Source organism: Nelumbo lutea, chromosome 3 (assembly GCF_056320005.1).
Source record: "Nelumbo lutea isolate HS-2025 chromosome 3, American lotus-T2T, whole genome shotgun sequence".
Lineage (NCBI taxonomy): Eukaryota > Viridiplantae > Streptophyta > Magnoliopsida > Proteales > Nelumbonaceae > Nelumbo > Nelumbo lutea.
The window spans coordinates 21,999,326-22,022,909 of record NC_142686.1 but is presented as its reverse complement, the minus strand read 5'-3'; the positions used below and the strand labels follow the sequence as shown (position 1 = coordinate 22,022,909).

General features: G+C 33.5%; 1 long non-coding RNA gene across 1 annotated transcript; it reads left to right on the top strand.

The window, feature by feature from the left end:
• Window positions 1–16,606: 16,606 nt before the first annotated feature.
• Window positions 16,607–18,848, top strand: LOC148863531 (uncharacterized). The gene is made up of 2 exons (XR_016110736.1): window positions 16,607–17,734; window positions 18,382–18,848. It is a non-coding gene; the product is annotated as an uncharacterized LOC148863531 (long non-coding RNA).
• Window positions 18,849–23,584: the final 4,736 nt, after the last annotated feature.

The following is a 23,584-nucleotide window of genomic DNA, read 5'->3' as shown; positions in this document are numbered from 1 at the left end:
AACTCTAGGGTTGGTTTGCAAGTCAGATTACCCGATTTGAAAAAATTCAACAAAATGCATCAGCAACAAGCTAGGGTTGCATGGCACGTAGCAACTTCAATCGTTGTCAAACAACTCGGTTTGCCTATTAAGGTGGTGTTCGGTATTGTGGTTATCCATGATACATTGAATGGTCGGCCCGTTCTGGCAGAAAAAATAGAAAAGATAAAAAGTGGTCAAAACCGTTGAACGATTCAATGCCTGGGTCAGCAGTTTGTTGACCAAATCAACGTTTTTTGGCCAAAATTGGGTTTTGGCAAAAAATAGAACCGAGATCACCTTATTGATTCCTAGTTTTTTCGATCTGACAGTTTGAATCGAACGGTCGACTCGTTCTAACAAAAAAAATAAAAAAAATGGTCAAAATCGTTGAACGGTTCAAGCAAGGTTCAAAGTTTTGACATGTATCGGCCCGTATCGGATGATATATACCATTCCATGACTTCTTTGATATGCCCCTACAGTGGGTGTATTGGGGGTCTGACTGGTTCAGGGGGTGTAGGAGCCCTAAACCGTCTTCCCTTAATCGGTTTTGAAAAAAAAAATAAAAAATAAAAAAAAAGGTATTGATTTGTCCGATACACCGGTAGAACATTGACGGTTCAACTGCCCGAGTCAATGATTTGCTAACCAAATCAACATTTTAAGGCCAAAATAAAATAAAAAACGGTTAAAACCGTTGAACGGTTCAACCGCCCGAGTCAATAGTTTGTTAACCAAAACAACTTTTTTGGCCAAAATCCAATTTTGGCGAAAAACATAACCAGTCACCTGATCGTTTCCTAGTTTTTCTGGTCCGACCGTCTGATTCAGTCCGGTTTTGAAAACCATGAAAAAAGTAATAACATTTAATTGGATAAATGTATATTTTATTATTTATTATTTTACATAAATAAATAGTAGGAATGTCAAATTGTTAATAACTTCATAAAACAATATTAGTAATATTATTAATAATATTTTTATTAATTAATAATTTTGAATATTATTAATCATGGTTAATTATTAGTAATTAGTAACAATATTATTAATTATTATCAAATATTATAAATATTATTATTAATATTGTTAATTGTTGTTAACATTATTTTATTAATCATTAATTATTAATATTAATAATTATTATTTTTAATTATTATTACTAATTTTAGTTAATATTAATGTCATTATTTGTTAATAAATATTATTAATGTTATTGTTAGTATTATATATATATATATATATATATATATTACTAAAAAATAAAATATTGTGTTTTAATGATTAATGACATAAATAATCTTACATGCTGTAGTTGAGATGCATGGAATTAAACATAAGATGTGGACATAAATGTGCCACAACTTGTATAACACCCATTAAGGTGTGGTATGGATTAATACACACATTTTTGTCCATGATGCAATTGAGTGTGTGTTGCATATGCGTATCTTAACTCTTTCACCCTTCTTTATTTATGCTCTACTGATACTATACCTCTACCTCTGAAGTTGCTTTTCTAATATTATATGTGACACCAATATTTTGAACCTTGTTTGGAGGATACCGTGGAGACATATTAAAGCAGTAGCAGCAGGCTCAAGTTACTATGGTGGCTCCATAACCCAAACTATGAAGGGATGACTACTAGTTGATATGTGGAAAAATCTGCTGTGACCCAGTCACATACGACCCCAATTGATTTGCTTAGAAAGTTTAAGTTAGCTGTTTATAGTTGTATTATTTTTATTTTTTTCCGTTCTTTTATTTTCTATTTTTAATTTTATTTTAATTATTGTGCCATTTCCCCTACCCTCTTACTTGCAAATGGATTTTTTTTGGCAAATGGAATGTTCTACCCTAAGATCAAGTCTTCCTTGTATAAAGATAGGATTTTAATTATACAAAATTTGAGTTGAAGTATAAATTTTATATAGGATGTATCTATACAAAATCTTATTAAGACTCAGTTTGGAAGGAATACAAATATAAAAATGTACGGTGTAAATATATAAAATAATATAAAATATAAGGTTTTGCATTCTATATATCTGTGTTTGTATTCCTTCCTAATTGAGCAATGAAAGGAGTACAAATACAAATATGTAGAGTGCAAAACATTTTATTTTGTATTATTTTGTATATATTTGCACCTTATATATTTGTATTCGTACTCCTTCACTCAAAATTTGTTGAAGGACATAATGGTTCAGTTTAGTTTATTTTTCTCTCTTTTCATATTTCTTTATTTGCAATAGAGAAAGTTTAAATGGTGAACAGGTCCCATCTGTGGCACCCACTATAGTTATCACTTATACTTTCCGGTTAACGGTTTCAAATATTTAGGAGTGTCTTTTTATCTAAATGGGCTTCTAGAAATCCTAATTTTTGAAAAAGTGCTTTCTTAGCAATTAGAAAAGGCTACTTTTGGTGGGGGCTTCTTGCCTTTAAACTGCTTTTTTAGAAGTGCTAGCACTTAAAATTTGCTTGGTACAAAATGGGCTTTTGCCCAAATAAAAACAACACAACCTTCAATGGTTTATAAACATAAAGATGGTGTTTGGAAGCGTGTGCATTTATTGGATAAATTTTCAAGAAAAAACGCCCATATTTCCAAAACATGTTTTTCACAAAAAAATTCTTTAATTTTGTTTGAGAGTGTTTCTACCATGTAGGTAGTGAGCAACACTATGCTGTTTGGTAAGGTGATTTTCATCACCGTTTTTCATGTATGTGTTGATAGGTAAGCACCACATAGGATACACGTAATCGCCAATCAGTCAACCGTTGGGGGAAATGGTTCACCGATGCATGAAACGCCAAATTTGATTTTCATGCATCGTGGGGTCCCGGTTTGAGGCATGCCTGATTTTTCAATAAATGCCTATATATATGGGCATTTGTTGAAACGCCTATGTGGATCCGACATGGCACCGTTTATTTTTTTGAAAAGTGGCCACGGTTCCAAACATCCCTAAAAGGCATGTATAATTCAAGTCTTCTTTCATAAATTATGGTATTAAAGACAATATCTCAAATTCCTATCTATCTCCTAAACTACCTCCCCCACTTTCTCTAGAGTTATCTCTAATTCTTATTTATCCTCTAAATTATCTTTAATTCCTATTTATCTCCACAATTATGTCTAATTTAATAGAGAGTTTCTCTCCTAAATATTTAAATAAGTAAATATTTGTCATAACTATATTTTAAATAGTTAAAATAATGAAATTATCAAATAAATAATTTCATATTTGTACGAAATATATCACGAAATTATGTACTAAAAATTTAAATTATGTTTTTCTGGATCATCGATTTAAATGTTTTTCAAAAAATTAATAATATGTAATAACTTTAAATAAATAAAATTAAAATAACAAAAAAATTAAATATTTTATAGATTATTTAAATAATTAAATAATTAGATATTTATCATAACTAGATTTAAATAGTTAAAATAACGAAATTATGTAATAAATTTAAAAAATTTCTTTAAAGTAGAAAAATAATTATAACATAATATTGAAATTAATAATAATTTAATATGTTACAAAATTAATAATGAAATTATGTAATAGTAGTATAAATTATCTCCCCCACTATCTCCCATTTTATCTGAAATTATCTCTAATTCTTACTTATCTTCTAAATTATCTCTAATTCCTATTTATCTCCAAAACTATCTCTAATTTAGTAGAAGGTTTCTCTCATAAATCATCTCTAATTCCTATTTATCCTCTCAACTACTTTTTATCTATATCTATCGAAAGTTTGGATTAAAAAATTTAAGAATTATTTAAATATTCTAACAAATTATATAATAACTTTAAAATATTTATTAAAAACACAAAAAATAATTTTATATTTTTACAAAATATATCACAAAATTATGTACTAACAATTTAAATTATGTTTTTTGGGATTCTCAATTTAAAAGTTTTGTCAAATATTTAATAATATGTAATAGATTTAAATAAATAAAATTCAAATAACACAAAAATTTAACCATTTTATAGATTATTTAAATATTTATCATAACTAGATTTTAACTAGTTAAAATAATGGAATTATGTAATAAATTTAAAAAATTTCTTCAAAGTAGAAAAATAGTTATAACATAATATTGAAATTAATAATAATTTAATACATTACAAAATTAATAATGAAATTATCTTATAATAGTATAAATTATGATTTTATGGATAATTAAATTCAATAAATAATTAATATTTTAAAATGTACATATTTTACATATTATTTAAGTATTTAAATAATGGTAGGGATAGCAATTGTCATTTTCCACTATCATCTAATGGTAGGGATGGCAATTTTCCCCATTTCCTTGATCCCCATGGAGATCCACCCCGAATGGGGTAGGGATGGGGATGGAGAAATTTTCATCCCTGTTAGTAGGGATGGGGAGAGCATTCCCCGCCCTACGGGGACCCCGATCCCCGCCTCGTGGGATCCCCACTAATATATATGTATATATGTATGCATACATTATATATGTATATATATACACATACATCTACATATTAATATTTAAAAAATGATTGAATATTTTCTAATAGGACTGTAAGTTTTAATTATTTGATTTTTATTTTTTAAATAAAATAAAAAACAAAAAAAAATGGTTAGCATTATAAAAAATCACGGGGAATGGGGATCCCCAGGGAATGTGGAAATCCCCGTGGGGATGAGGATGGGGATAACCTTGTCCCCATTAGTGGGGACGGGGATGGGGAGAGGCTCCCTGTCCCTACCCCGCCCCATTGCCATTCCTATTTAATGGAAGATTAATTAAATCCGTTGCAAATTATAAGTGGTGTTTTAGTAAAATGCTAACTATATGATAGATTTTAATAAATCTATAAAAATATAAGGGTATTTTAGTAAATGACCCTTTCTATTATTTATCTTTCACTTAATAAATCCCGTGCATCACACGGGTCCCCGCTAATTAATGCTTTGAAATATGAATTGAAAATTTATTACAGTAATTATGAGTTAATTACGAGAAGGTTTGGGTTCCATCTTTAAACTTCTCGACATGAGCAGGCCGGTCTAATGGTAATACCTAAGTCCATTTACTAAAATGGTCCATGCCCAAGGTTAGCATTGCTTGGTGGCTGAGGTATTTCTTCTCACTTCACAGTCTCCAAAAGTGTAGGGACCAATTGAAATTGATTTTCACGCCAAAAGTCAAAAATGATTATACAGCTGCATTTGGCATTCTTTATTTTAATGACTTATCTCTTTTATTTTTTTATTTTTTTTAGTTTTTAATTGCAAAAAGGATATAAGTCCTTAAAATAAAGGAGATTGAATATGTTCCTCACAGAACGTGTCTCACACCGATTTCATAGCATTCTTATTTATATTTATTATTCATACGGAGATACTCTTAATACATGGTGAGATGTAGTTGTGAGGTTAGTGTGAGGCAGCCTTTGTGAGAAGTAGATCCCAATTCAAAATAAAGAATACCAAATGCAACCTAATTGCACTGTAGGGTTGCCCTTGTTTGGTGCCCAATTCAGAACAAGGCAGCCACGGCCGCATTAAAAAAAGAATTGGAGGATGAATTCTTTTGGTGTGTTTAAATCTTTAGGTTCTTTTTTGGAAGAGTTTTTATTTTTTGGAAAAATTCCCAATTAATATTCCGTACTTTGGGTCTAGTGTCTTTTTGGTCTTTGAACTTTAAAATGCCACAATTCAATACCTGAACTTTTAAAACGTGTCAATCCAGTATCTATTGTTAATTAGTTGTTAATCAACTGTTAATAGCATTTGAAAAAGACACAAATGCCCTTTGAGTATCATCTAATTTTTTTATAAACCATCCAAACGTTGACAAAAAATTAACAATCCCAAATCCTTGTTTTTTTTGTTCAAGAAATTTGGACGGCCTTGCTTGAGTTCGATATTTGTAAAACTTAAATGGTTTTAAAAAAAAAATTAGCGACTGGTTAATAGCTACTTAACGGTTATTAACGGCTGGTTAACGAGCTGTTAACCAGTTTTTGGCGGATAATAGCTAGGCATGCAATTTGGATGGCCTCGGGTTCGGTATTTGTGAAAAATTGAATGCGCCTAGAGCAAAAGCTTGAGGCTGATAAAGGATAATAACCAATTGCCCATTGTGGTCAGCTTGACCCTATACAGAACCCGAAATTTTTCTTTTATAAGTACGGTTGTTTGGCAAAAAAAAAAAAGAAAAAAAAAATAGCCAGCTTCATGCGTGAGAAACGTTACTATGGGTGTGGGGTAAAAAGATAATTTTAATCAATATTTTTTCAATTAATTAAAGGGAAATTGTCTAAAACTCACCATGTTACTAACTTGACATTAAACAGACTAACCGGAGTTAACACAATACCATTTTACCCTTCATAGAAAAATAAAAAAACTATAGAAATTGAAAACAAAATCAGAAAATAAAAATTGTAGAAAAACACCTAAAATTATAGAAAAACACAGAAATTGCAAATAAATAACAAAAAATACAGAAAATTTTATAGATTATAGAAAATATAAAAATGTAAAAAAGCAGAAATTAGGAAAAATTGGAAATTATAAAAAAATAAAAATGCAAATAAAAAAGAAAATTGAAAACTAAAAAAGATAAAAGAAACTTGAAAAATATAAAAATTGGATAAAAACAGAAATTGCAAATATACATAAAATGATAAAAATTCAAAAATTATATATTATAGAAAAAAGTAAAAAATTGTAAAAAAACACAAGAAAGTGATAACATTTTCAAAATGATAATAAAAACCTACACAAAATACATAAAATGATAAAAATTTAAAAGTATAAACTAAAAAAGGCAAAAATTAGGAAAAAAGAATTTTTAATTATATATTTTAGAAAAAATAAAAAATTACAAACAATCTAAAAAAATGATAAAAATTTTCAAAAAATAAACAAAAATTAGACATTGAATACGAAGATTGTTGCAACAAATTTTCAAAAAAAATACAAATTATTAGATAAACAATTAGAAAAATATTTTTTTGCATAAATTTGTAGAACCCTCAATGGGGATTTACATTCCAAATTCAAAAGAATACATTGCAAATGTTTCAAAACATAAACAATCTTTGAAATTAGCTGAAATTAGTTGAACAACCATTTATAAAAAATCTTTGAATACGAAGATTGGTACTTTTATATATTCACAAGAAAAAATGAGACAAGAACTTGCTAAGTATATTGTACATGCAGAACAACCATTTATATTAGCTGAAGATCCAAAGCTAGAAAAACGGTTGCATAGTTCTGTAAACCCACAATATAAAAAAGTTTCTAGGAATGCTATAAGAATTGATGCTTTAAAATTTTTTTATTCATATAAACAAAAATTAATTTCTTTGTTAGCAAATCTTAATTCTAAAGTTGTAATTACTTCGGATGTTTGGACATCCAAATTTAATATTACTTATACTTGTATTACCGGCCATTTCATTGATGAAAACTGGATTTTGAATAAAAGAATTTTAAGTTTTACTAGGATTGAATGGCCACATAGTGGCCCAGCTATTGTTGCAAGTATTTTAAATACTTTGCATGCTTATGGAGTTTTGATAATGCCATCGTTAATGATTATGCAATAAATATTTTAAAATCTCAATTAAAACCATGTTTAAATGGTAAATTATTTCATATTAGATGTGCATGTCACTTCTTAAACTTATATATTTAAGATGCCTTGAATATTATTTCTACTCATATTTCAAAATTAGAAATTGTGTTATATATATATATATATAAAGTTCAGGGGCAAGAAAACAAGAATTTAAATATTTATGCTAAAATTATGATTTAAAATATAAACATTTTATATTTGATGTAAATCATAGATGGAATTCTACATATGCTATGTTAGAAAGTTGTTTATCTCATAAACAATTTATTTCTTAATTTTATAATTTAAAAATGCCTAATGATATCAAATTTGAGCAAGATTGGGAAATGGCAGTTTGTATAAGAGATTTTTAAAACATTTTTATGATGCAACAAATGAATTACTTAGAATTTATTATCCAATTAGTTGTAATTTACCATATCAATTAATGGTAATTAGTGATTGTTTTGTAAAATATAGAAGTAATCCACAATTTCAATGTATTGTTGAAATTATGGAAAATAGATTTAAAAAATATTGGGAGAACATTTCTCCCTTTTATTGTTTATCTACAATATTAGACCTTAAGATTAGGAAAGATAGTTTAGATATTTTACTTGAATCATATTGTGAAAACATGAATATTGATATAGGAAATAAAAAATAAAAAAATAATAATTTATTATTTGAAATGTAAAGTTTGTATGAATATGAAGTTGTAGGAAATATTCCTACAACTTGTTCATCATCTTCTTCTACTTCTGACCTTGAGCCCAGTAGTAGAAGATAAAAACTTTTCTATTTAATAACTAGAAGGCATAAATCTGCTAGTTCTACAACAAGTTCATTTACTGAACTTAATTTTAATTTACAAGCAAATTTTTCTAATTTAGGTGAAGGATCAAATAATTTTGATATTTTAGCCTGGTGGAGTGAACATTCAAAAAATTATCTGGTTCTTGCCGCCATGGCATGTGATCTAGTAACCCCTTTGGTGTCTACAGTTCCATCGGAGTCTTGTTTTAGTGTAGGTACCAGTGTGCTGGATGAACTGCATGAACGATGAGAGCATAGAGATGTGCATCTATTTTAAGGATTTGCTAGATGCAGAAGATAGATTACAAGACAAGGGAGGGCATGATACAACACTAGGCATTTCACCCAAAGCAGATGATGAAAGTCATGAATGATGATTCCTGAATATGACTAATTGTATAGAATTTTTCATTTTTTCAAATCATTGTATTTTTTTTAATTTATTTGATATTTTTTTTTAATTTTTTAACAATGTAATTTTGTATTTTCAATTTGTAACCATATTGTATTTTTTATATTTTAGTAATTTATTCTATTTTTATATTTCATTCATCTATGTATGCAATGATCCAATCATTGTATTTGTAATTCACTAATTTGTACCATTCAAATTTAAATGAAATAAAATTCTTAATTTTCTTCCAATTTGTTATTCCATCATTCTTGTTTCAATTTGGTTAAGTATTTTTTTTTTTCATTTATGTGTTTAATAACTTAGATTTCTCATTTCTTAAATTTTTAAATAGTTCCCAATTCCCAAAGTTCATAGGAAAGTTAAATATTTCACTTTTACAAATTTACTTAGAAAAGAAATCAAAATTTTCAAACAAAAAAAAATTGAAAAAAAAAATAGTGTAGCCCGACATGGCTTGCCCTATGGCCAAGCCCGACACGGCCCAAGCCCACGGCATGGCCAAAAGCCCAACCCGACCCAAGCCAGCAGCTCGGCCCAACCCAGGCCTGTGTGCCGACACAGCATGGCATGGTTTCGCCTAGGCTTGTGCCCTAGGCTGTGTCGGGCCGGCCCCCAAAATTTCCACCGGGGAGGACGACATGGCCCGTGGCGGCCTGCGGGCCAGCACGGCATGACCCACTTTACACCTCTATTTATGCTGATATGACAATTTATGTTAAGAAACATTAACGGTGCACTAACGGAAGGTGAGTTTTGGAAAATAAAACTCATCTGACATGGTAAGTTTTGGATGTTTTGAAAAGTTGTGGTGAGCTTAAGAGAATTCATAAAAAGTGATGGTGGGTTTTGGACAATTTCCCTTAATTAAAAGAGAAAATTTCAAATTAGTAGTATCTTGTACTTTGGGCCTAGTGTCACTTTGGTCACAAAACTTTAAAATGTGACAATCCGTTCCTAAATTTTCAAAATGTGCCAACTTAGTACCTACCATTGACTAGCCATCAATTATGTGTATCACATGACATCACATGCATGCGACTTAAAACTTTTGAAAATATCAAAATTTCCTTTCAAAATAAAACACTATTCATCATCTTTTCAAACAAAAAACACTACGAACCAGTGGAATTACTACTGAAATTAAGGCCCCGCTCGCATTTCGGTAAGTTACTTACCTGGGTAAATGCACTTACCCATGTAATTGTTTCCCAAGAAAGATTTACGTGGGTAAGTGCATTTATCCATGTTCTTTTATTTTCCATGTAAATAAGGCAATTACCATTTTATTCATAAAAATCTATTATTACAAGGGGCATTTTTGTCCCTTTTAAGTGTTGTCAACTTTTCCCCAAGTTGGGAATGTTATTTATCCACCTAGGAGATGGGTATCACTGATACCCGAGTAAGTGATACCCAGGAAAATAAACTTTATCCCCACATATATATGAAAAAAGAACATGTGATTTTTGATAAATGGGAATCAAAATCTCATTGGCCAACTTTCCCCCCTCTCAAAATCTAGAAAAAGAACACCCCTAAAGCTCTTCACCGGAAAATGCAGAGAGTGGCTGGCATGATAACCATTCTAACCATTCTTGATGATGTCAAAGCACAAATCCAAATCCAAAAAGTACAACTAGCTGACAGGAAAAGGCAAGCTTGGCTGTGGGAAGGAGAAGGAGATAATGGCAGCAGAGCTTGCTCGACACTCGACAGGTTCAGCAGTTGAATGGCATGGAAGAACATCTGAATGATCTGAAAGTATAGAGAACGAGCAGTTGAATGACTTGTGCTTGCAAGCACAAAGTGAAGCCATGCGAAACAAAAGACACAAAGAGTAGCACCGTGCAAATCTCCATTCTTTTGAGTCCATGAGGAGTTCTCTGCTTATCATCTAATAGAAGTTTATCGGGTTTATTTTAAGCGATTAATTTGATCCAGCAGCACTTCTATTGCCTCTTAGTGTTCTCTCTCTCTCTCTCTCTCTCTCTATTCATCAACTAAGAGCTCGTCATTGGTTCTTGTTTGTCTTTTCCAAGGTTTCCAAAACTGGACTGGACTGGACGGTCAGACTAGAAAAACTGGGAACCGATATGTTTTTCCTCAAAACTGGAATTTTCCCAAAAACCGTGGATTTTGGTTAGCAAACCGCTGACCCGGGCGGTTAACTGTTCAAACCATTCGAACGGTTTTGTTCGTTTTTGTTTTTTATTTTTTAATTTTTTTAAATTTTTTGTTTGAACGGGCTGACCATTCGACCTGGGAACCGGACCTCTAACCAATTCGTTCTCCGGGTCGGTTTTAAAAACCTTGGTCTTTTCTAGTTTTGATGCTTCCCTTCTAAGACATTTGAGCAGATGGTTGATAAAGAAAATTAGATGATACTCGAAGGGCTTTTTTGTCTTTATATATGCCACTTAATGGCTGATTAACAGTAGGTACTGAGTTGGCATATTTTGAAAGTTTAGGTACTATATTGACATGCTTTGAAGTTTTGGGATCAAAGTTACACTAGGCCCAAAGTATAGGGTAATAATATGAAATTTTCCCTAATTAAAAAGACTGGATTAACAATGGCATGTGCATAGACCCACTAGCATTCACTACATGAAAAGCTTGCCAACCGGCACTTCCCAAAAGAGGAACTTGGATCTGCTACCCACAAGATACTATAGTTATACATTGGAAACATCTCTCGCGAATGGCAATCTACAAATCCTGATGTGCAGTTGTAGAGATCAAATCAGCCCCCACAAGAGGGCGCCCCACACCACATCCCTGTGGTGTATTGGAGACACCTGCCAATGATAATACCAGAAATTATGAGGTATCATCGGAAGATGTTCCTAATTCACGACAGGAATGTGTTGTGGGACGTTGTGGGGCACCCTTTGTGGGAGGTTGATTTGAACCGGCAGATGTAATGCCTCATGGGTAAAAGATCCCAACTTATTGAGAAGGAGGAGTGTTGAGTAACCAGCTGAACTATTGAGAAGTTCAATTTTTGTAATAAAGGCATTTCAGCTCCAATTTCTCATTAACATTGATCATTTGGAAAAGTACGGACAGGCTCAATTGCAATGGAGATCTATACACCAACGCCCAGTTCAGATTCGGTGCATTTGTACTCGAAGGGATTTTTTCGTCGAGTCCATCAATGTTTTGACACGCCATTCAGTGTTTAATTGACCATCACTTAAAACCAATTGAAAAATTATTACTAATAAAAATATTTTTAAATAAAAATTGATGAGTTAAGTTAATGTTGAGAGAAAATTCCAATGCCCTCGTTTTCAGACAGAAACAGAGGTTAGGATGCCTATCATGGCAGAAAAGAGTGACCGATGTAGGCGAAGTAATCGGGATTGACACTGCTGGCACATACGAGGCATAGAGGATGATGCGGTAGTGCTGAGAAAAATAGGGTAGTATGCATTGCCAAGCTGATTGATCGGTGCCAAAGTCGTAGGCGAGGACGAAGATCTTGTCGCCAGTACCGGGGACCCTGACATTGAGGGCTTATAAGAGACTGCTTTTGTTGAACGGGACCCTCTATGACTACGATTCTTCTTCTTCCCCATCTTCCTCTCTACGGTGCTCCTCTTCTGAGTTAGGCTTCTTCCCCTCTTCTCTTGTAGCAGAAGAAACAATTAGGGTTTAATCCCCTTTCGTCACGACCAGTTACAATTAGGGAGGAGCCTAAGTACAGGGTTTATGCCTCTCCCTCTCTCTCCCCCCCAAGGAAGACAACGAAGAGAAGTCTCTCTCTATGGTGAATGATTTTTCCAGTTTATTGAATGGAAGAATATTAATTAATCGAGGGAGGGTTTCACACGATCTTTCGCTTATGCTTATGAAAAAGAGAGAAACCTTTCTCCTTGCAACAAAGATTGCCCGCTGAAGTGAAAGAAGAAGAATTCTCGCTTCTTTCTTATTTAATCCCTCTTCAATTTTTTTTTAATGGTATAGAGTTATGGAAGAGGGAATTCATCGTGCCAACCGGTTCCCCTTCTCTTACTTTTGATGTGCCACAAAATGGTTGGAATTGAAGGAAAATCCCTTCTGAGTCCAAATGCACCGAATCCGATCTAACCAACACCCGCTTGCGAAATGACAGCTGGCACCTAACCCAATTGTACTTTGGGCTTAAAAATTTTTGATCCGGCTGAACCGTCACTCTCCCTTGATCATTTTGCCATTAGTCTCTCATCACATTAATGTGAGTGACCTCTACATCCATAAACATCATTAACGTGACTGACCTCTACATCCATAAAGACTGTTTAAAATGCAACTTAGGTCTTAGGTCGGATTGGAGTGAGATTTTTTTTAGGGATAAGTGGACTACAATCCACTTCAGAAATTTGAATTACAGCCCCCTCCTAGTATACTAGTAGTCCCCCTATAAATCTCATCATGCCCATGAATTTGACATCAATCCACGGATAGGATTTAGTCCACCCCTATAAATCTTAGCTCCACCCTAGGGGTGGACTGAACTATAAAATCCCCTTTGTTTTTTTTTTTTTTAAATTATTAATAGACCCAGATCTTAACCTGATCCAGTGTTGTAAGACTTGGTCCAAACCGGATGGTTAAGCCATAAAAACCAAGGCTATGTTGGGTTCCAATTGAATGACAGTTTTAGTAGGGTTGCAAATGGATCGGATCATGTTTGGATCTTTGGATCAGATAAGGTGATAGGATTCGAATCAACCCCATATCCGATCCGATATATACTATATATTTATAAATATAAATATATAATACATATATATATATATATATTATTTATTTATTTATAATTTTTTATATTATTTATTTTATATATATATATATATAAAATAAATTTGTTATATATATATATGATGAAAATAATTAAGAATACTTATACTTTTTGTTTTTACTTTATTTAAATTAATATATTTTAATTTTCTTTTAATAATTTATTAAATTTTAAAGAAAATAAGTCAGATTGGATCAGATTCGAAGATCCAACTTACCAATAGGATTCGGATTCAAATAAGAGATGACAATTTTATGGGAATTTTCGAGTATTCGACCTATCCCAACCCTAATAGGAGCTGTTTATCAAAACCCTATAGGGCTTGGGATTTTAGATTAAAACCTCATAGGATTTAGGATGGGTTTGGGTTTTGACTTTAGGGTATCCGATACTTGATACCTTGGATGCATAAATATGAACCTATTATATTATATATCATGCATAAATTTATAAATTTTAAGTACTAAGATAATTAGTCTATTATTAATATTTTATTTTTATAAATTTCTTGTGATTAAAATCATCATTTGATGTAAATTTGGATTTGATAGATTGTTTATTGCATTTAGTTATAAAATGTTAATTTTAAATAATTTTTCTTTTAATTTTTAGTTAAAATTGTTAATCATATAAATGTATTGATGAAGACAAAAGTTAATAAAATTTATTTTTATTTCATTAAATAATACAAAAGGCAAGATGGCATAGTGATTTAAAGTAGTACTAAGAGATTTTATGCTATTATTAATTGATCCAGGTTAAAGTCACACTATAAATATTAAGAAACATTTTATTAGTAGAAAACGTTGGTAAAAGGGTTTAACGGGTTTAAAAAATTGAAAGGAAAAATTATACGGATTTGAAACATATTTAAAATCAGGGATATATACATGAATTTAAAAATGAATATGACAATTTGCACAAATACGCTATTCCCATTTCTATCCACAATCTTATTCACTCTGTAAGGATGATACAACCATAATCCAGTTCAGCATGTTTGGCTGTTATCAAACGGCCGTAAGTGTATATCTCATGGTTGGTGGCAGATAGCACAAGACTGTGCCTAGCATTATTTAGTTATTAGTAGTAGCAAAACTAGACGAAGCTGGACCTATGTTTTTTTTTTTTCATTTTCTGTCCTAGGGTGTTGAGTGGTGGTTGGTAAACGTCAACGTCTTATCTCCCTCTACATTGACAGGAGAAATAAATGAAAAGAAAAGAATATAGTAGGAGAGTATACTATATTGATACGACACATAGCCACACCGGAATAAACAAGAGAAGCCCTGTTTGGAAACTATTTAATGCTGCTGCTGGCGATTTTTGTTGCTCCAAGCATTCAACATCTCAACTTCAAGTCATAGGAAGCAGGTTTAATTAGGGATAGAGAGTAGTCAATAGGAGGAGGGGGGAAGAAACATTAATGAAGTGATGATCAAGGTTGCCCCATTGCTTGCGAAAAACACACAACTGAGCATTAGGAGTAGAAATTCATCAACCATGGGATTAGTTTAATCTGGAAATAGTTATGGCTGTGAATGATGTCGAATTCGAATTGTTCTGTTAAGGGTGATGCGAGTTCAATCTGTTTATAATTGATTTAATTCGGTTTCATTTAAATATTTAGGATCCATTTGATTTACAGTCAAAATTAGAATGAGAATAGTCAATTTCCCTCGTTTATTTGGTTTAGATTGGAATTGGAATCGAAATCAAAAATGATTGAAATTGATTCTCATTTTAAGGGAGGGGGAGGGAATGACTATTACAACAGAAATGAGAATAGGATTCTGATTCTATCCAACCAAAACGTTGGATAATCAGAATGGACCATTCCCACTCATTCTGAACCCCTATTCTTGCAAATCAAACGAATCCTTATATTATATACACTTCAAATTTTATATTTTATCTATTAGTGAAATTAATCTGAATAATGTTATATATTCAATAGAGATTCTTCACTTGAATATAAAAAATTTAGAACTAAGTATAACAGATTGTAAAATGGCAGTTTTGCTAGGTCAAAATTAAATATTTGGTTCCACACTTCCTTTCGAACTTTATCAGTTAGTTACATTACATCTAATGGGTTTTCCTCCTAAATTTACAAGACCTTGGCGCAATTAGAACTTGTGAAGTTGTGATTAGTGGAAATCTATTGTACTATGCACACATTCTTCGCTATAACAAGATAGAGATTTTGGTCATCTTTAGTTATTTAGATTGAGTGATAGTAGCTACCTATCCAACACGTGGTGGGAAAGAGAGGCTTTTACTTGTGGGATTCAAGTATTACATTTTCTAAACTATTGGAGGATCAGCTTTGTGCTTATGGATTTGGTACGTTTGGTAAGAGTGGAAAAAAACATATGTATTGATGTAAATGTAAATTTAGTCATAAAGTTGGAATATAAATTCATCCAGTTTTACATTAATAAAATTTTATTGTATTTGATTGTGATGGATAGAGGGCAAAACTTGGCAAAAGGTTGATTCAATTAGCGAATTAATCCTAATTCAAAAAAATAGGGTTAGGGTCTCATATTTAATTACTTGAATTTGAGAATGATCTGATTGGATCTAACTCGGAAAAAACCGGATTGGGTTGGATTGGGTTATAGATCAACCTATTGATTCAATTGTCAGGACTAATTGGGACTATTTATATATTGTTAAAAGTTTCTACTCTTTAATTTTTACTATTTATTATTTATTCTTTGAATTGTTAAATGTTCAATTTTATTTTGTTTTATGGGATAAATTACAAAAACCTCCTTATACCGTGAGATCAGTGATAAAGTCCCTCCTATATTTTTTTGTGACCCTCCTAAACTTTAGCCATTACACAAAGACCTCATTCCGTTAATATTTAAATTTTTTTAAATATCCAAACTACCCTTTTTATACTGTTAACGCGGACAAGTTTCTTGAGTCCGAACAACGAAAAGTTCCCCTGCAAATATAAATTGTGGAAGTCCGTACATGCGGCTAGATCGGACGGCAATATACCGGTGAGAGCATTAAGCCGTAGGATAAGCATGTGGAGCTGCATCAGATTTCCGAAGACTCCTACGGGGATTTGGCCGATGAGTCCATTGCCAGGAAGACGCAAGACGGTGACTCGGTTGTTCTCGCAAGTAATGCCTTGGCACCGACAAGGACTTTGCTAGGTCGTATTCCACAAGAGCGACCTTCCACCGACAGCCAACCGGAGGGCGACGACCGCCGTCTGTTCCGCTGCAAGATCTGATTTTCCGACAGTTGTGTTCCACAAGAGCGACCTTCCACCAACAGCCAACCGGAGGGCAACGAGCGTCGTCCGTTCCGCTGCAAGATCTGATTTTCCGAGAGGAAAGAAAACCAGCGACGAGTGCCGTCGTTCCGTTGCAAGATACTTCATGCTTCGCCTGATCTCTACTACAACCACAATCAGACGCTTTCCGCATCCATCAATATCCCGCCGTATAGATAGGCAAAGCACGCCAGGCCATTAGAGGGAGAGGCTCTTCATTTTCCTCTCAGAGACCGGAACACGAGTCAGAACTCACAATGTCGAGTGAGTGAAGGGAACGCCATAAAGATTAAAGCTTAAAAGCACAATGGTGAACGGAAAATACCTTCTGCTTCGCTCGAGCCGTGCCCGTCTGATAAAGCGCAACAAGCGGCTGGATCCCACCTCTCACCAACAATCCTCTGTTCCGTACACTGTTCGCGCATAGTTGCAGAAGCGTCAGTACCGCGAACTCTTTCCCTTTCACCCACCCGTCTTCGATCGCTTCAACCAAAACTGCAATCCCTCCTTCTTCGACTATGGCAGTTCTGCCCTCTGGAATTGCAGCTAAGTTGCTCAGAACCACCACCATCGCCTTCTCCGTCAAACCGCTCCCCTGCTCTGAAATCAAGTCCACCAGCGGTTTCACGGCTCCTGCATTAACAGCCCTCTCTTTGTTCTGTTTCGTAGAACAGAGCTTGTAGAGCGTCGTAAGCGCGTCTTTCTTCCCTCGAATTCACTCGCCCAAACCCACTCGCGAGGAGCTTCACTTTGTTCCATGTTCAGGTCTAATTTCAAGCTTTGATCACTATGTTGTTTGTTTTGTCTATTTCTACTTGTAGAGAGACTGATTCTTCAAAACATGTGCTGTTGTAATCTCACCATTTTTGTATGTATAATGTTATGTCAGATTACTATAGCTGACTTCATGGTTAAATTTCATTTTGGTCTTCATTTATTTTTCAAAACAGAAAATGAAAATTTCCCATCTCAACAGAAAATATTTGTTGATATGCTTCATTTCTGTTAATCATGAATTCATATAATAACATTACAATTTTTTTTTTATAAGAATAACTTTACAATTAGTTTCAGTCTTCCAGACCGTTTTAATGTCTTGGAATTCAATCCTATGTTCTAGTATTGGTGTTTCTAAGTTGCTTTTTTTTTTTTCTGGGTTTTTAGTCTACATTTTCTAAATTCTGTTTTATTTTTGGTCTGGGAATAATTGTCATTTGGGTCCTTTCCTTTTTGCTTTGTTTTCGTTTTTTCTCTCCTTTAAAGCTTACCTGCTTGGTGATCACGGCATGGTTCCAGTAAACTGTCACTCAGGAATCAGTATCTAGCCTTCAAAATGAGCTTCACCTCATTAAGATATTAATCCAATTTGAGGATACTGATAGTCTTTCACAAAGAGTGGGCTGTTAATGCAGGAGCAAAGAGACCAACGGTGGGATCGCTCTGCAAGCACCGATTGCTTCTTGTCTTCGATTAACGAGAGGTTGAGTAGAGCACATGCTGCGTTTTACTTCGACGTTGTGGAACTGGTCATTCGATTTTTCCATGATTTGCGGAATTGTTATTTTGGTCAGGGGGTTTCTGTCGAAAAGACGAGAAAGGAGTTAAATAAGCTCCGGGGTGAGCCAGCAAGGGCACCGGAATCTTCTTGTACATGGCCAGAAAAAAAGGGTAAGAAACAGAAAATAGAAAAAGTTAATAGGATATTTTGGTAATTTAACTTTTTCTGTCATCTTATTTAACGGCCAAGGGGGTCTTAGTCTCAAAAAAAATATATATATATACTGGGGAGACTCTATCCCTGACCCCATAGTAAAAGGGAGGTATTTGTAATTTACCCTATTTTATTTTTGAAAATTTAAAGTTAATTCCTTTAATATTAGCATTTTTTATGTATTTATACTTAAAATTTCAGTTATTTTTTAGAATAACCCGAATTGACGCATGGGTCAATCCTAACCTGAACATGTAGGGTTGGGGACTTAACCTCTAGCATTTGACAATCCAACTTAAAATTCAACTCGACCCAAAATCAATCCAAAGTGTTTTGATCCAATCCGAACCCAACCCACCCAACCCAATTGCTAAGTCTAAGCCTAGTGTATGAGCTCTCTTCAATACAGGGCTTGAAAAGGGATAGATGTATACGGTCTTATTCCTACACGAATTTTGTTGTGATGGATACGAACATGAATTTGAATTTTTGAAATGTATCCTTTTTTTTCTTCTACAATGGCCAACTTTAGTATAAAACTATAAAAGTTTGAATGTAACAACGTTAGCAAAAACAAATTTACTTTCGTTTTCGTTATAAAAACTACTCTTACCAAACAATAGCAAAATCAAACCTGAATACAACTTCTAAATTTGTATTCTTCCCAAATGCAACATTACGAGTCAAAGGTTACCGGCTTAATTTCTTTACCACTGGGAAACACCTGTCACACATGAAATGGAAGTATAGGAAATAGCTGGCGTAGATGGAGCAGCCGGTCAATATGATAAACAGCAGCATTCATCAGACAAAACAACATATATCCATCCAACCATGACGCAGTATCAGCGAGTCGGGTTAACTGGTAAACCCGCCTAACCCAACCGTATCAAGCTAGGGTCTTGTTTATCGAGTTTGAATTGAATTGAAATCTGTATGAAACCCGACCCGTTGACATCCTTATTAGTGACATCTTTCAAAGAGTGTGATCATGTTTCAAAACAATTGGCTTCTATGAGTATTGAGTTAGTATGGATAGAACGTCGTCTATGGACACCTCCTTAGACGAGTCTTCCGGCCCGCTTGGTTGTATGTATCCCAGTGGTTCTCTGATGTTTTTTACCATGATTTGCAATTCGTCACTGACCCAGACAGTTAGACCATTTAACTTGAAAATTATTCATTCAACCGATTCTGTTTTTCCCCTAACCGGAACTTTACCAAAAATGTTGACTTGGGCGGGTGACCCATGGATCCATTCAACTTAGACAATTGTTTTGGCTATTCTTTATTTTAATTATTATTATTTTTTATTTTCTTAAAATTGTAACGGGGTACTATTCTAAATTGATTAAGACCTGAACCAATTATATTGTTAATAATATATAGAGAGGTATATATCCTGTAATTTTTGTTATATTTTATGTCTAAAGTGTAACTTTTATAAACAATATATATGATAAATTTGGCTAAAAACACTTGTTTTATCAATATATAAACAGTTTAGTATTTTAGTGTCAATTTTATTAAGATAAATATTATAAAAAATTAAGTTCTAAGCTGTCATTATCATTATAAATTTAAATATAATTAGATAAGACCCGATTTCTTATGATCCTGATTAATAATTGGTTAACCCCCTCCCCCCCGCACCTATTGACAGCTCTAATAATACTAGGGTTGTGAACAAACTTTGAAAGTCTAATACCTAATTATCTTACATGGTACTTAACCAATATGTCCACTCAGAGTGAAAGAAATAAATCAAACTTTATCAACCTTTTTCCCTTTTATTTAACCCTATGTATTCTTGATTATTCGGTGGGTTTGATCAAACATATATATACACCGGAACCAACGCATATTATGGTGTCCGGATCTGGTATACATGGATCCATCCTGACCCCGACCCATTGACACTCTTTTGTATGTTGTATATACAAACTTGTTCAACTGGTATTTAGGTTAGAGCATGATGTGACCGATATGGAGTAGATGTAGATCCATGAATGGATCCAGCTTGATGCCTCTCCTTGAGCAATGCTATTTGCAGACTGTTCCATAGAATCAAGAACTGATTGGCAAGTCTATCACATTTCTAATAGATTAGAGAGAGAGAGAGAGAGATTATCTTGTTACATATAAATGATCATTTTTATTTTCTGTTGATTGAACTTTCTCTAATTCCATACACTCAAGAGCAGATTAGCAAGTTTTTTTATTGTGTTTTTAGCATTTGATTCAAAGAAACTGTTGAACCTAAAAACTTAAGCTGGTATATCAGATTCTGGACTAATATTTTTATTATCTAACAATTTGTTGATGTACAACTGAATTGTTTTATTGTCTGAAAAAATATTTTGTCCATTAATAGAAATTGAATTATCATTTTAACTTGAGCCTCATTTTAACTAGTTTTATCACCTCCTTTGAGAAAATGAAGAAATTATTGTCATTTAAGCCTTGTCCCAATTACATGGGATCCGCTACATGAATCCCACTTTGTTATTCTGTTCAGTGCAGTATCATATTCATTGTTAAATTATGAACGTTTAAATCAGTTCTTATTAGTTATCCACATCCTTTTTGGTTTGTCCCTAACTCTTCTAACCCCTTTTAACGTTCGTCTAAGTGCTGTAAATGATATAAATGAAGTAAATCCGGGTGAAATCAACCTCTGGTATATCAAGAGAGCAATTAATATGCCCATCCATGAAGAACAAACTGGATTAGCCGCACCACCCATGCTTGTTACTCTTATCTACCTCTCACCTCTGGCACTGAATAAAAAGTAGACCTTGTTTCACCATGTAGTGATCTTCTCTGGTGTTTGGTGCAAGATGAATATAACGGGTCAAATCAGGAAACAGGTTGCAGCTTCATCTGCTCCTCTCCGCCCCACTCCCCCCCCCCCCCCCCCCCTAAGGGAGAAAAGCCAAACAAAAGACGCAGTAGGTGGGATAAGATTAATGAAGAGAAGGGAAAGTTTGAAGTCAGTTACCTCATTTAACAAATTTTTATTTATTTATTTATTTTTTAAAACCTCCACGCAAGATATAGTATCCCCTTTGGCTTTTTATTGTATCGTATCCTCCACTTATCACTGTTTCTAATTATAGAAATAGTGTTTTATATAACCATCAAGGAACCCATGCATGTTATCTTACTCCTTGACAAATAAAAAATAACACACACAAAAAAAAAGAAAAGAAAAAGGAAGAGTATAAATAATTAAAAAGAAAGAAAGAGGAAAGAAGCCAAGAGTAACCATGAAGTATTTGCGACAAAGAACTATCCTGTATTTTGAACGTTATAACATTTAGGTCCTCCAATCATTTGTGGACATTAGATTTCATCCTCATAAAATTTGTTCTGGTACTATATTCGCAACATTTATAATCGTACATTTGACTTAGTTTTGAAAGATATAAATGCAAATACATAGAGTAGGGGAGACAAATTTTCACCTAATTCGTCCTTTTAAATGGGTTGGATTGTGGATAACCGTTGAATTAACTAGTATTAATTCTTTAGCCTTTTTTTTTATTTTCTTCTATTTGAATTAAATAATTTATAATTAATGCATTAATTTTTTATTAATTATTGATTAAATTTAGTTTTGTCTTAAATCAACATACTTCACCCAACATAAATCCAAATCAATTTGACCCAAGTCTGGACCAGTTCAATGCGGTCTGACTCGATCCAACATATACCGATCCGAGTCGACCCGAATCCGAAATAGACCTCGAACGGGATGGCTTGGTACCACTTGCTTTGCCCGGTTTGGGTTGTCCGGTCCAACCATTATTCACATAGTCTGGCTCAACCCGCTACAAGCTAATCCGGGTCGATCCAAATCCGAAACGAGTCGACCAGGTGGGGCCCAAACCCTAAACCGCCTCGCTTGCTGTGCCTAGCGTGGCCCATATCTGTACACCAGACCCGAATCCGGCATGGTCCAATTTACTTATGTTGACCTACTTCGGTTCAATCGATTCGGCCCCAAACCCATGCACAAACCCGATATGAGCTGACCGAGGTTAATCCACCATTTGACTACCCGGCCCGGTTTGGTTTGATCGGATTGAACTGTCCCGGTTGGGGTATGGCACGACCGAATTGAACTGGTCTGGTTGGGGTCTGGCCCGACTAAATTGAACCAGTTTGGGCGGGGTCTAGTTCGACCGGACTTATCCGAATCTAAATGGTTCAACCACTCTTGAACTTGATGTGATTACCTTGAAGACAATCCAATTAGATAGTTCAAATTGGTCTGACCGGTTTGAACCTATGTGGTTCATCAAATCCAAAACCCGAACATAGTTAAATGGCTTTGCTACTTGTATAAAAATAATATGCATGTAATGTGATTTAAACATTCACCACTTGTGTAAATAACTACTATTACTACTAAGTTATGACTAACTTATTTGTTAAAAAGGAGTTATTTTTTGTTTTAAGTACATAAATATAAGATTAATGGGTTTGGGTGGATTTAATTAGGCTAAAGCGGGTTTGAATTAAACCCAGCCCATTTAATTTTATATAACTGGGTCATTAATGGGTTGACGAGTTAAATGGATTGGGTTAAAATTCAACTCAAACCCAAACCCAACCCAACCCAATCCGTTCAATTGCCACCACTACTGTAGAGTGTAAAACCTCATATTTTGTATTATTTTCTATATATTTGCATTGTAGTTATTGTATTTAGACTCCTTCCAAACTGAGCCTTCTGAAAATGATAATTAACTTTGTCCAAAAAAAGAAAAAAATTCTAAAGGTTAGGACTGTATCTGGTCCATCCCTCCAAAGACCCAATAATAGCTGTACTAGATCCGGACTCACGGACATGGTAGGGAAAATGCCCCTTTCAACATGCAGGACATCAGGAAAAGACT